This window comes from Stegastes partitus, unplaced genomic scaffold (assembly GCF_000690725.1).
Source record: "Stegastes partitus isolate 25-593 unplaced genomic scaffold, Stegastes_partitus-1.0.2 Scaffold103, whole genome shotgun sequence".
NCBI classification, from domain to species: Eukaryota; Metazoa; Chordata; class Actinopteri; family Pomacentridae; genus Stegastes; species Stegastes partitus.
In genome coordinates, this window is record NW_007577834.1 from 605,216 (window position 1) to 618,570 (window position 13,355).

At 40.8% G+C, this 13,355-nt stretch overlaps 1 protein-coding gene and 1 non-coding gene across 2 annotated transcripts in view; one reads left to right on the plus strand and one right to left on the minus strand.

The window, feature by feature from the left end:
* me1 (malic enzyme 1, NADP(+)-dependent, cytosolic) overlaps positions 1–13,355 on the plus strand; it is a 90,046-nt gene that overhangs the window by 14,448 nt on the left and 62,243 nt on the right. The gene's annotated exons all lie outside the window — the stretch shown is intronic.
* Positions 417–488, minus strand: trnap-ugg (transfer RNA proline (anticodon UGG)). The gene has a single exon. It is a non-coding gene; the product is annotated as a tRNA-Pro (tRNA).

Sequence of the window (13,355 nt, forward strand, 5' to 3'; positions counted from 1 at the left end):
TAATCACTATTTACAATTGTGTGTCATCTGCATAAAATACCTCATCCAGGGCTCTATACTCTGATCATGTGTCAAAGGTTGCAGATAGATAGAAAGTCATTACATTCTCATCATATATAAGTTGTCCTGAATTTGAACCCAAGACCTCTTTCACCCTCAACAAGAATCACACCCCTTGACCAACAAGCCCTACATTTCATGAAAATTCCTACAAAGAAAAAACACATGGAGAAATTGCATTGTCAAAACTAAAAATTATACTTTTGACGGCAACCAAATTGTAAATTGGATGTCCAACCTAAAATAAACTGGGATCTGCATCATATATAATGCTACAGTTCCTCAACCCAATTGCAGGACAGCACTGTTTCATAACTGCTACACCCTAATTCAAACTAATAAATGACCCACCAGCCGGGCTCGTCCGGGATTTGAACCCGGGACCTCTCGCACCCAAAGCGAGAATCATACCCCTAGACCAACGAGCCATGTTTAATGGAAAAGTTCCTTCCCAAAACAGCTGTGACCCATCAGAGCATAGACCTGGAGCTTATGGGTGCGTCCTCTGTGGCCTCTGTGCATCCCTGTAGATGCTCAATTGGAATTAAATTAAGTTGATCAGACTGGAATCTGAGGAGTTTGGAGACCTCCTGAGCAGTTTCAGTCGTGTGGAAGGGCACACTGGCCTGCTGGAGGAGGCCGCTGCTTTTTAGAAGTGCTGTTGCCATTGTGGGGTGTGCGTGGCATTGGGAACTAACCCTGTTGTGCGTGTATATGCCATGTGGTCAAGGTGGGTGTGTTCTCTACTTGGCCTGGGCAGCGCATCTGGCGTATGTGCCAGCTGAGGTGCCTTTTAAATGGTGTGCAGACTTCACCTACTCTTTGTACCGCAGACATGCTGGTGGGGTAATGGTACAGACCCACTGTTTAGTTGGGTGTTAAGTGGTAAAGTAACGCCACATGAGTGCAAGAATGCAATGTTTACCAGCAGTACATTGCATATTATTAGCATTGTTCACTTTGCGTGCCAGTGGTTTAACTGTTGTGGCTGATCCATGTATTTTGAAATGTCACTGTAGGAAATGTGAAGTTGTAAATAATGAAATGTAAAGATCCTGAACTGGTTTTAGCTGCTTCACGTTGTTCACTACGGAAAGGTTTTTCAGCTTTATCGTATCGCTGTAAAAATAGCTTTTTAACCATTACAAAATGATTTTATAAAAACCTGAACCTCTCTTAGGGACCTGTGGTGGAAATGCACTCCCTCACCAAATACCCCAGTCTGTCATGTTTTTTCATGGACACCCACACAGGTTAGAGAAGGTGAATGAATAGCTGAAACAAAAATGTCATCACTCTCCACTTTCATGTGGTGGTCTTTGTGCACTTGAGCAAACGTTTGTGTTGTCATGAGGTCCTTACAGGGGATTGATTGTGGTCATTTGTAATGGAATTTCTACTGAAGAGGGAACTCCCCCCTGCAGCACAGTGTAGACAAGCCTCAAAGTATCTCTGGAGTATTTCAAGATTCCCCTCAGTATGCCAAGTGGACACAAATGCTCCCTCTCACATTCTCTTACACACATGCAAATTTGTGCAGGTCTTGCACACAAGGATGCACGTGCAAACTAATTTACACCAGATTGTGCGGCATTTTCCATTCATCAATGCTACACCTGCAACCCATAAATAAACCTCCATTCACTCTCTGCACATAATTACAACCATTTAAGAAACCCTTCACTCTTACACACTTTAGTGGTCCTCAAAGACTGATGCACCTGTCATGTGTTGAACGGAAAACCAGTCCCATTTATCATTATAAACAGGCACCATTAGCCAGCGGGAGTGCACCCCTGAAAAAATCTGCCCGCGAAAGAAGTTTGTGTCAGAACTGCAAAGAAAAAGTCAGGCAGTGCAAATGAGAGAAGTGTAAACTGAAGGTCATGTTATCATAAAAGGAAAAGACCAAATCATTAGTTCGCAAGTTATATTTTTTACTTTTGAAAAATGTTTTTGCTTCATTTATTTTTTTTGCCTTTCAAATTCCTATTTTTGCTTGATATTTAGGAAATTTTGTTTTGTTATATTGGCACAAATTTGATTACATACATACCTCCATGGAAAATGACCAAAACCTCTTTGGCTTTTATTGCTGTCTTAGACTTTCTCACCCTCCTTTTCTCTTTGGTTGCTGAGACTTCCAGTTTAGCTTGGTATCTTCAAATTTGCTTTCACTGAAATATATCTATGCAACTGTCTAACCAAAATGGACTTTTGACACATTGTGTACATTCTCCAAAATTTACAAGCATTTTGGCGGTCATTTGTTTTGACTCAGTCTGTCAGGCTTCCAGTGAACATGTGCTAACCGTGTGGCAGTCCAACGGTTCCGCCTGCTCCACTAAACAATATGACATGCTTTCCTGGCTCTTCTTCTTAATATTGCCTTTCAACATAATCCCCGATTGAGCTTTTTTCCTGAAATATAAGACCAGCCAGGACCGTAAGTAGAGGATATTACTGGGTCAGAGAAGTCAGCACAGCTGGATGGCGAGATGATGGCCATAAAGTTCACCCTTAGACCGCAGTTTCCATCCAAATTCGCATCCCTTCTTCAGAGTTGAATTGCTCTTGAACTATTTATTGCACATATCAATTTTATTAGGGGTGACACTACATCCCAGTTTACAAGAAGGCTACTGTATGTAAACCCTTCAGTAAATAAACTAATGACAGTTATTTCTGTTACACACTAAGCACCTATTTTTTCCAATTTTTAAGTCATACAGTATCCCACATTAATGGTTCTGATATTGCCAGTGTCCAGAAAATCTCCCCAGCATAATTCTGAAAAGATGAACTGTTTTTTCCATGCTATAAAGTCCAACATAAACAGTCTAGAAGTTTTACCAAATCCAATCATCAGGAGAAGATGTGGTCAGTCTAGACTGTTCTAAAAAAGTAAATAATAAAAAAACAAACAAGATACAGCCTGCATGGCTAGCCCTGGAAATGACCAAAATGAGAGCTTAAAAGTAAAGGTTCTGTTCTTACCCTAAAAATAGTCCAGGACTCACAGGGTTCAGGCACGTTGGCAGCAAAACTGGTTAGTTGGTTAACTCCAAGTCCCAGCTGAAGGGTCCAGGTTGTTGTTCTGCTAAAGTAATCTCAGGAAATGACTTAACCTCCACTAACTCCAATGGCACTGCCGCTTGGCGCTAATAGGTGAATTTTCCTTTGAGAAATTGAAGTTTTTACAAGTGTGTTAGATCTGGAAGGCCAGTACAGAAAAAAAAAGCTACATGCGGGGATCACTGACTGTAAGTTATGCAACTTGTCTATTCACTCTTCATACTCTGAAATGGCAAATGTGGAAGGTGTGTTTTTTAATAGCCGTTTAAAAGGCTACAGTTTGGACATGTTTCAGTGTTGTGTTGAAGTATCTCAATTCTGTATATTTAAGGAGATGCTCAATTTAATTACAACTTTAATATTTGTTAAGCAGTTTCTCAAGGTTTGTCAGGCCTACTCAGTATAGACAACTGTGTGTCTTCTGCATAAACATGTCACGCCTGCAAATGACCATTGACCCACTGAACCATTTGTTGCTTCACATGGTACAAATCCCTACAAAGAAAAGTCTCTTGAAATGTAAAACCAAGAAATTGCTGCCCCACTCTTATGACATTGTTGTCTTTCAGACTAAAAGGCAGCTTTTTTGGGTTTACATTAAGGACATGAAATTTGAAAGGGAAACCACTGGATTTAGTTTAATATCAAATTGGTTTGTTACATTCTCTTCTCTACTGTATGTGATGATAAGTAAGTTATCTCATTTACAGCTATTTTGTGAACACACTGATGTCTGGTTTCAAACAGTATGTGGCATGCCATTGAGACACAGCTTAGGTCACGTTTCTCTGAGGGCATATACAGCTGCTCTGTAGCCACAGCAGGATGACTCTGTTTCAGGATATATGGTCTTCTAATATTGCCGCTGTTTCCACTTGATTGATGATGCCTATAGAATTTATGCCGTGTAGGATGACTGCTATAACCATTTGGAACAATGAGCGCAGTGATGCTATTGGACGCGCTTCCTCAAAATCAGGAAATGCATTCCTGTGAAGTGTGGGCCCAATATGGAGATGGTTTAAGTTTACCATGAAACCTGCAAAATTTGCCTTTGTGAAACCCCAGAACATTTGCTGGCAGACCCCCTAAGGGTGTACAATTTAAATGATTGGCAGAGACACCGATCCAGAGACCCCCCCATTGCATGAGAGATATTCCATCATTCAGTGCAACAGCTAAATGACTGACATCCTTGCTGTAAAGCGCATGCATGCTCACCCTCTCCTCCTTTTCTTTCTAAGTGGTTCGTGGAGACGGGATGGATGGATGGAAAGGGAGAATTTATGAGTGAGGAGAACAAATTTTTCTGGGGAGCCTGGAGAGAGTTAAAGGGGACGGGTCATTAGTTTGAGTATGAGGGTCACTATTTGTGTTGGACAAGAACCAGTCCAGGCTCCCCTCCGTTCACATACATAGCAGCTGTATGTTTTGGAGTTCAAATGGTGAGAGTGAGCATGAACACACACATGCATATACACTGGCATGACATTCATTTTGGCCTTCATTACCTCTTTCCTCCCTTTATCACTCATCCAACACACACTTACCCACTTACTGTAATGTAAAATGTAAGAGGGCACATGAGAACACATCATACGTCACTGTACCATTGGTCGGCTGCCTCCGCTGTGCACCGGAAACCACTTAAGACTGCACTATAGAGGTTTAACACCTGCTTTCATTCTCTCTTTTGCCATCTACTTAGAACTATGACCAGAAGGAGAGTTTGAAGGCCAAGGGTAATATTTAGGAAGAAAGTTGTTCAAGAAAAGTATTCCTAAAAAAATCAAGGATTCAAAAATATCATAAAGTATGCCTGCAAATGTCTCTATGCTGGACAAGTATTGAGAAAATAATTAGCTAAAATAATGGATGAACAGCTTGAAATGTAGATAACTACTGAATAATAGCATAATAGCTAAAAAGAATAAATAAACCGTTCAAATAGACCATTAAAAGCAATAAATAAAATGTTTGCACTGACTAAAAATAGCTAGCTAAATGTAGCTGTTCCACTAGTTAGCTAAAAATAACTGATAAACATTTTAAAATGCTAAATAATATTGCATACATGGATGAAATACTTAGCTAAAAGTATTAAATAAACAGTTCAAAGACTAAGCTAACAGTTGTGAATACATAATGAAACTGTTAAATGTAATAGCAAAAAATATTAAACCAGCTAAAAATTGACAGATAAAACTAACTGTTGAACTAGTTAGCCAAAGTAACAGATAGGTGGTTGGAATTAATTAATAGATAAACTGTTGAAATAGATAGCTAAAACAAATGGATAAACAGTTACAATAATTTGCTAAAATTATTTTTAAAAAACAAAAACAAACAAAAAAAATTTTCAGATCGTTAGCTAGCAGTCGTAGACAAATAATGAAACAGTTTAAAGTAATGAAAAAATTGTTAGCCTCAATCAGGTAAAAATAGATGGCTAAAACTAACCGTTGAAATAGTTTGCCTAAAGTAGCTTAACAGATAAAGAGTTGAAATTGGCATCTTAAATTACTGGGTAAAATCTTGAAAAAGATAACTAAAAGTATTGAAAAATGGTCAAAACACATAGGTTCAGCCACTAGAGTACTAATGCAAACTTAACCTTAACCCTGGCAATGTAGGTGTATAAAAATTGTAACAATATCCACTTTTTAAGAGTAAACACTGGTGAATGACTGGTGTTACAGATGACAGGTAACCTCAGATCATTAAAGTTTGGAAACCACTGATGTATGATGTTTTGTTTGACCTCTAGGTCACTGTGATGCTCACTGACTTAGGCCATTACAAAAGTTCGCCATCTGCCCTTCCTTTCTTCTCCAATATTCCCACCGACTCACTCCTAAGCTCTCTTAAACCCTTTCTCTCTCTCACACTTTCACAGCCACACCTTCGCACTCCATCACCTCTCACCTCGTCAAAGTGCTATGATGGAATCAAAAATATGAAATGTTTTTACGGTAATCTGTGAGGTTGCTGTCCCAACCCAACGATGATACAGAAGCCCTGAGCTGGCTGTCGTGGTTGAAACACTTCTAAGGAGTTGGTGGAGGTGTGGTGAGCTGAAGCTTTACTCTTACAGTCACAAAAAACGGAGTTCTGGTTCTGGTTGGTGTCAGGCTCCAGTAGAACTCTCCTGGGCCTTGTCAATTTACAGTCATCTATCAAGCACCACTCCTTCGTGAAATCTCTGGATTTCTTCAGCAGTCTTCTCATCTTTGTACTTTGATTACTGACACAAACCAGAATCTTTTAAAACATGCTACAGTTGCACTGAAATAGCAGCATGTTGTTGTTTGGCACAATAAAACAAGCTGTATTTTGCCATAAATCAGTTTAGGCTCCCCCCCTATTGTTCCTGTGAAACTGGTGGTGGACATACAGTACAGAGCAACCCTAAACACATAGGAGTACTAAAAACACAGATCCTTCAGCGTTGTCAGGCCCATTGTGGTGTCATTGTGTTTATGTGTCAAGGTGTAGGTCTCTGCCCCCCTTTGCTGTTCCAAAATGATGAGTTCTGGGTCATTCAGTTTACTCTCTCTGGGGTTTCTTTCTTTCTTTCTTTCTTTCTAAAAAAAAGGTTGAACTATTCCCTGTTCTAGTTTTTTTTGTTTTCATTTTCCCACTGTGATTGGCTTTGTAGCTATGGTTTTGAAAAGTGGCATATAAATAAAAAATTACCTACAAACTAAGGCTGAACTTTCAAGAGAGTTGATTCCAACAGTATGATGTGAACAGTGACCTTCCTCTGTGGTGGATGTGTATTGGAATGTGGTCTTCTGTGAATGAATCCCAGAATTTGTCAACTCAAACAAATGTCATTTCACCAAACAATCTGGTCTAGTGCAGCTTTAAAAGTTTCCAGGGCACAGCTTCTGATAGACTCTCCCCAGTCGCTGCGTGCTTGGTCTTTGTGTCTGTTTCTCTACGTGGCAGCACCAGAGAGAGGCTGAGCTTATTGTGGTGGTGGTTAGTGGTTTGGTAGTTTTGCTGTTATATAACGATCCTGGTCGGCTGGCTGATCACAGACTTAAAGAGCTGTGAATACTGGCCTCGTCTGAGTCGTCTGTTGCATCCAGCGAGCCAGTCACCCCACCGGCCAGACGCTGGCGGCCTGATCAGTTTGTCTTTGACTTCATAAAAGAGAACCCCAGCCTCCCACTTTCTTTTCTTTGTTTTCGTCATTCTTCGCCCGGCCGTTTTTCCCATCTTTGGATTCTATCCTCTAATCCCAGCTATGATAACTGTGGGATGAATCTGTCATTCCACAGGGATATCCACTCTCTTACCCCCACCACCTGTTTTTACAGCGTCTAGACACACATGCCGCTATTGATAAAACAAGAGGATGGCACGGTGCGCTGCAGGACAATGAGGACGTCGTGGAGTGTGGTTCTTCTTCTGCAACAGGATTAAATAGACTCACCGCTCATATTTCTGTGTTGTGAATCGGGGTTTAGGGCAGCTTTGTCTGTAGTGTGTGTGTGTTTATGAAGCATCCCGTAGTACCTGTGTGCAGTCTCTCTCTGCATGCATTAGCATACGGCTGTGTGTGTTTATGAAGGCTTCTTAAATCTGCATTAATATCATTATTTTTGTGTATACGTGTGTGCCTGCATGTATGTGTGCGTACGTGTGTTTATAAACACTGCAGCGGTGATGGAGGCAAGGAGGCGTATGACTCAGTCTTTCCTCCAGCTGTTGGCCAGAGTCTCTCCCAGTGCAGGTCACCGTCGGCCATCCCACTGAACCCACCAGGAGGGTTCCTCTGATAGCAAGTTTCTAATTCAGTTTGTGCTGACTCTCAATATTTACCCGTCTCCAGCGCATGTGCTTTGGTTTCCAAATGGGCTTACTTTGCACGTCTGGGGCACAAATCATGTTCAGGGTTAAGAACAGAGATGTTTACGTGGGCATGTCTGAAGCCTCAAGGCAAGAAACTATTTTGCTTCAAGTCAAGTCCAAATCCCCATCTTATTGCTTCCCCTGCATAGATACCATTCTTTTTCACTGATTGCATGCATTGATATGATTAAGTGAGGTGCTACAGTAAGCAGTCTGAGTTGCAGTCTGAAGAGAACACGTGGCAGTAATAGCGGGGTAGAGTAGATGGCGCTGATGTTGGTGTTTATGGGAACAACCTCAGCAGTCCTCTGTTCCCTGTTTGGTCAGCTGCAGAGAGGTTGCTGGTCTGAGGAGCTCTGACATCACCAGCAGAAGTGAATCCAGATATGCTGGTTTATGGTGTAACAACAGTGTGGGCGAACTCCACCGCTGTAGATGACTTTCTCACAGTCCTGTAAATGTTGCGCAAATATTCACCCCCCCATGGTTTCACTTCAGGTTGATTCAAAGTCAACTTTTGTATTGGCAGCCATCGCAGAAGTGCTTCTTTTTTACTCTCAGTACAAAGTTCTTCTGCTTCCTGCCTTCTAAGTTCTGGTGACACAAAGTATATACCATCCTCACACACACACTGTAATACAGGCAGGATTTAGGCAGGTAAAGCATCTGACATGGGGTAGATTTAAGATAACGAACTTGAATAACATAAATGGAACAAGATTAGTAAATTAAAGTTATTCTTTCAATTAGGTGTTCTATTTAATTTGCTTTCTGATAGTTTTCTAATGCTGTCCAATACAGCTCATTAAACCTGCTGCAGCTAGCGTGTCTTAGATAAGTAACACAATCTTTCATATCTTGTTTGTTTTTTAAACATTTTTAAGTTCTCTGCAACGTGTGTGTCCTTGAAGCACCCACACTATTATTTTAAAATCATCCTGCCTTAAACTAAAGATGATTGTCAAGCAGAAGTGTGGGCTTGATGTGACTTGACATGAGTCATTGGATGCAGAATATTATGTGAACTCAGATTTTCTGTGTCGTAATTTGAAAATTAAAAGCCATGAAATTGTATTTCCTCGGTTTGATTTTGGGCAGAATTGCAGCCTGTAGTTCAGCAGTTCAAGATGACGAGTAAAGCAGGAAGTCTGTTGCGGCTGCTTGTTCAGCAACTAAAACATCTTTCGATAGCCTAACAGCTGATGAAAACTGACATCAAGAATGGAGAAAATCTTTCCTTGGTTATTAGTTGTTGTAATGTACATCTTACTATTCTGAAACGTCCTGCTAAAGCCTCGGCTATGGAACAGAATTTTCCTCCCTTTTCCACGCTGCTGTTCATGGACTGCTTTATACATTGTTATTGGTCTTATGTCTCCAGTCCATTACCTACAGTAAAGATGAGGTGTGAGGAAACTTGCATTAGGCTTCAGGTTGTGTTCCAGTTGGCTGGAGGTGAATGAAGAGCAACACCCCCCGTCATCTGGAGTAGGTGGTCATAACTACGTTTTATAGCTTCTGAAGCAGTCTGCTGGAGGACAGAGGGAAATCTAGGCTTTATGGAAACATGGATTTAGAGTAGTCTAACCTGCTTTTGACAAATATTATGTCACAGAAACATATAATAAAGGGTCAGTATTTAAAAACATCTCGTCAAAAGGGGTCGTATGAGCAGATCTTAAAGGATATTGCACCTTGCAAGCAAAAAAGATCCACTTGCACTTACTTCCTTGGCCTTCACTCCACATTCTAAATTTCCTGTTGATAAAAGGCGTGCATTAGCACCTTTTAAACCTCTTTATTTCCTTTTATAGCTGTTCGGTATGTCTGATGTGGTTCACCTGCTATTAATGTAATGAGCAAGCCCACTTACTTTGCCTTTGTTCTGTTTTTTACCTCGTGAAAACACACTTGTCGACTTTGTGTTTACATACCTCCCGCATAATGTTGACTTAGCATGAATCATTAAGGTCAACATTTGGAAAAACATTTTTGAAAAGGCTCATTATGAATGCAACGCGGATAAACGAGAGCAAGCAGGGTTAGGATGGCTATCACTATACATCACTTTCACTGAGTGGTTTAACTGATAAACAAGTTGTACAAGAAGGCCATATTGTGTAGCGCCTCGGCTCTGCCTCTTATGAAAAGAAAGCTCTCCCTCTCCCACAAAGCACTGAATAGAGAAGTGCTCTGTGGCCACACACATCTCTGCCAGGTCGTATCTCAGTGCCAAACATTTGAGCCCTCTCCCTGTTGAAGGCCTGCGGGCTTTTGTCTCCGTGTCTGATCTGCGACTGCGGTTGAGAGAGGCTCAATGGGGAAAGGCCTCCCTGTCGTGTTAGGCTCAGGTCACTTTCAATAGGGGCTGTTTCTCCCGGAGCAGAGGGCATTTCCATTGAAGCTCAAGGAAAGAAGAAAAAAAAAAAGTGAAGCGAGGCAACATCCAACCTGTCTGACAGATTTATATTTGGAAATAGGATTTGTGCGTTGAAGGGTAGATGGGCGTGAGATTGAGTTTCCCCTCTCTTGTCTTATCAGGGAATCTAGCAAGCTGAATAGTCGTGGCTTTGTGTGGAATTACATCATTCTGAAGTTTTCCCAAGACGTTGCAGGGGTTTTGAGGGTTTAAATTTTTGGGTCAGGTTTTTCTTTGTCAGCATACTGACAAAATTGTGCATCTAAACCAGTTATTTAGTCTCATAAGTGAAACCTCCGACCATATTTTTGTAAGAAATTAGAGAAAAAGAGTTGAAGGGAGAGAATATTCCACTGTCTTCCACTGTGAGGCTTTACTGTTGCAGTGCTGCCACATGTGATGTGACCTTGTGTGATCCTTTAGATTTTAGTAAAGTTTGAAAGTGTGGAAATAGTCTTGGGTAATATGGAAATTACATGTATACCTTGAAATGCTATAGATTAGTCAAATTAGTCAGTGCCATACAGTTCACATGGATGCAACTTTCCTTTTAGTACTTAGCTGCAGTCTTTTTCAGTAGGTAAGCCTGACTGGAAATCATATTTGCAAAGGAGCACTGGACAAGATGGTAGCATGAAAAATTGCTGAAAAATAAAGAAACAGTTCATCGGACAGGAATAACACTTAAAATAAGGCAAAATTAAGTTAACAAAGGAGTAGTTTATTGTTGAATTGGATACAAGTTGTTTGTAGAAGCAATATATTGTGACACATACAGAAGTTTCAGTAACAGTGCCCTCTAGTGGATATAATAGTTACAATGGACTAGAATTAGGAAGCAAAAGTCCCTATTAAGAGGAGGTCGGGGTGGATGGATAGACCAAACATTGGGCATAAACATGGGAAACTATGACTTTGTCATTCTGAACCGCATGTTTTTAATTGAAACCAATCGCAAGATGTCGGCTGTTCAGGAAACGCTTCTCTGGCTTGTTTTAGGGAGTTGGAACATGCATCCCTATAAAGTAACTGACTTGTTGGATTTTTGCCTATGATGTGATGAAACTGCCTTGATTTGTTTTGTATTTAAGTCCCTTAATTACCCAAAAATACACGTTGCTGCATCATTTTATCTATAAATGATTTCCTCACTCAGTTTCTAGAAACACAACAATATATTTAGCTGTATAAATGCACAGACATATTTACAGTTGCTATATTTGCTAATGAAAATCAGCAGTTTTGCCCAAAAAGGATACTCCAGTTCTGTACTGCACTGCCACAAAGTCGGCAGACTTGCCGGCGACAGGTTAAAAAAAGAATGGTGAAGATCGAGGCACTGGAAGCAAGTTTTTGTCTCTACTGTGGGTCAAAAATGATCATATTCTTTATTTGCCATAATATAACTTGGCATAATCTTTAAAAAGACATCCAGTGCTGTGTTAAATGCCCATTTTTCTACCTCCATGTCTTCGGTTTGTATCCCAGACTTTAGGCTATACAGTTGAGTCTACAAGCGAGGCTAAGTGAACCTTGATGACCTCATTAGGGGTTAATTTCTCATGATTTAAAAGCTTCTTCTGAGAGCACATCTGTTTTAATAGGCTAATGAGGAGACTGAACTGTGTGACCCTTTAATGTTAGACTTACAACTGGTGAAGAGAACTCTTTTTTTTCAGAGCAGGATCTGACATTTGTTTCGCTCTGTTGTTGCACGTTCCATCACATTCCCTTCATGCTTCTCACACAGAAAATGAAATATTACACATATCACGGAACAACAGTGTGTGAGACAGGCTTCAGAACAGTGTTTTTATTGTGATAAGGAGCCCTCTCCTCTTGTGGCATTAAGGAATTTCGAGAAGAGGGTAATCTTGAACTGTTATGAAGGGAGTGGCTTCGCTGTCAGCCTCCTTACAACCTCACTGTTAGACAGAGCCGTGTGTGGTTGTGGCCGAGAGAAATTAAAAGGTTGAGGTAACAGAATGTTTAGGTTTCTCAGTCCTCCAACTGAAAGGTTGCAGCAGACCCACCCTTTGAACTCCCTTGGACGAACAGAAAGGCATTTTATCAGTTTCAAAGAACTTGTACTTTCATCTTTCTTGTTTGGCCATCTGGTGAACTAATTAGCTGTTTCCTCTCCGCTGAATGTTTTGGGGTGGGCATGGCAGCCGTCCGAGGTTAGGGGTTGGCACTGCCCTCTGGGTAGATTACAGGTTTAGGTTGTTACCACGGCTTCTGGAACATGGAGCTGCGGGCATCACATGTGTTGGCACAGGGTGCGGGCACTTTAGATGTGGTCGGGGACATGTGGAAGCTTTCTGGGTTTATCCTGCCCAGCCCAGTTTAGGGCTCCTGATGGAGAGAAAGCGCAGGCCTTACAGCAGTCAAACACTGGGAATCCTGTATTCAGACAAACAAACACAGGGATAGTTTGTGTACATACATGATGTGTGCGTGTGTGTGTGTGTGTGTGTGTGTGTGTGTGTGTGTGCGTTCATTTTTGTTAGGTTTTGGCTTTAGATGTGTGGGTATGTGTACTTGTAACCATACTTTGGTTTTTAAGAACATAAACCAACAAATGCAGTCAAAGAAAATGTTTGTATTTGTTCTATTTATGATATTGTTGACATGTTGCATGTTTGCCTCATTTAGGTTGACACCTCCCAATTACAAGCCAACCAAGGGCTGTTAACAGAATTAACAAGAAGTGACAACTATATATATGAGTGACAGGTTGGAAGTTTTTGCTATCTTTTTTCTAAACTAAAGGATGGAACATACAAGACTTTGAATGCATGTCTTATGTCAGATGTTTTTGGTGTGAGGCTGTGCTAACTTTTCAACACTGAGATGAAAGCTTTCCCCGCACCATGTTAAATCACCATTCTTGCGGTGTATTTACCCTGGATTGTGTTGAGAGAACGTCCTTCTTTACACA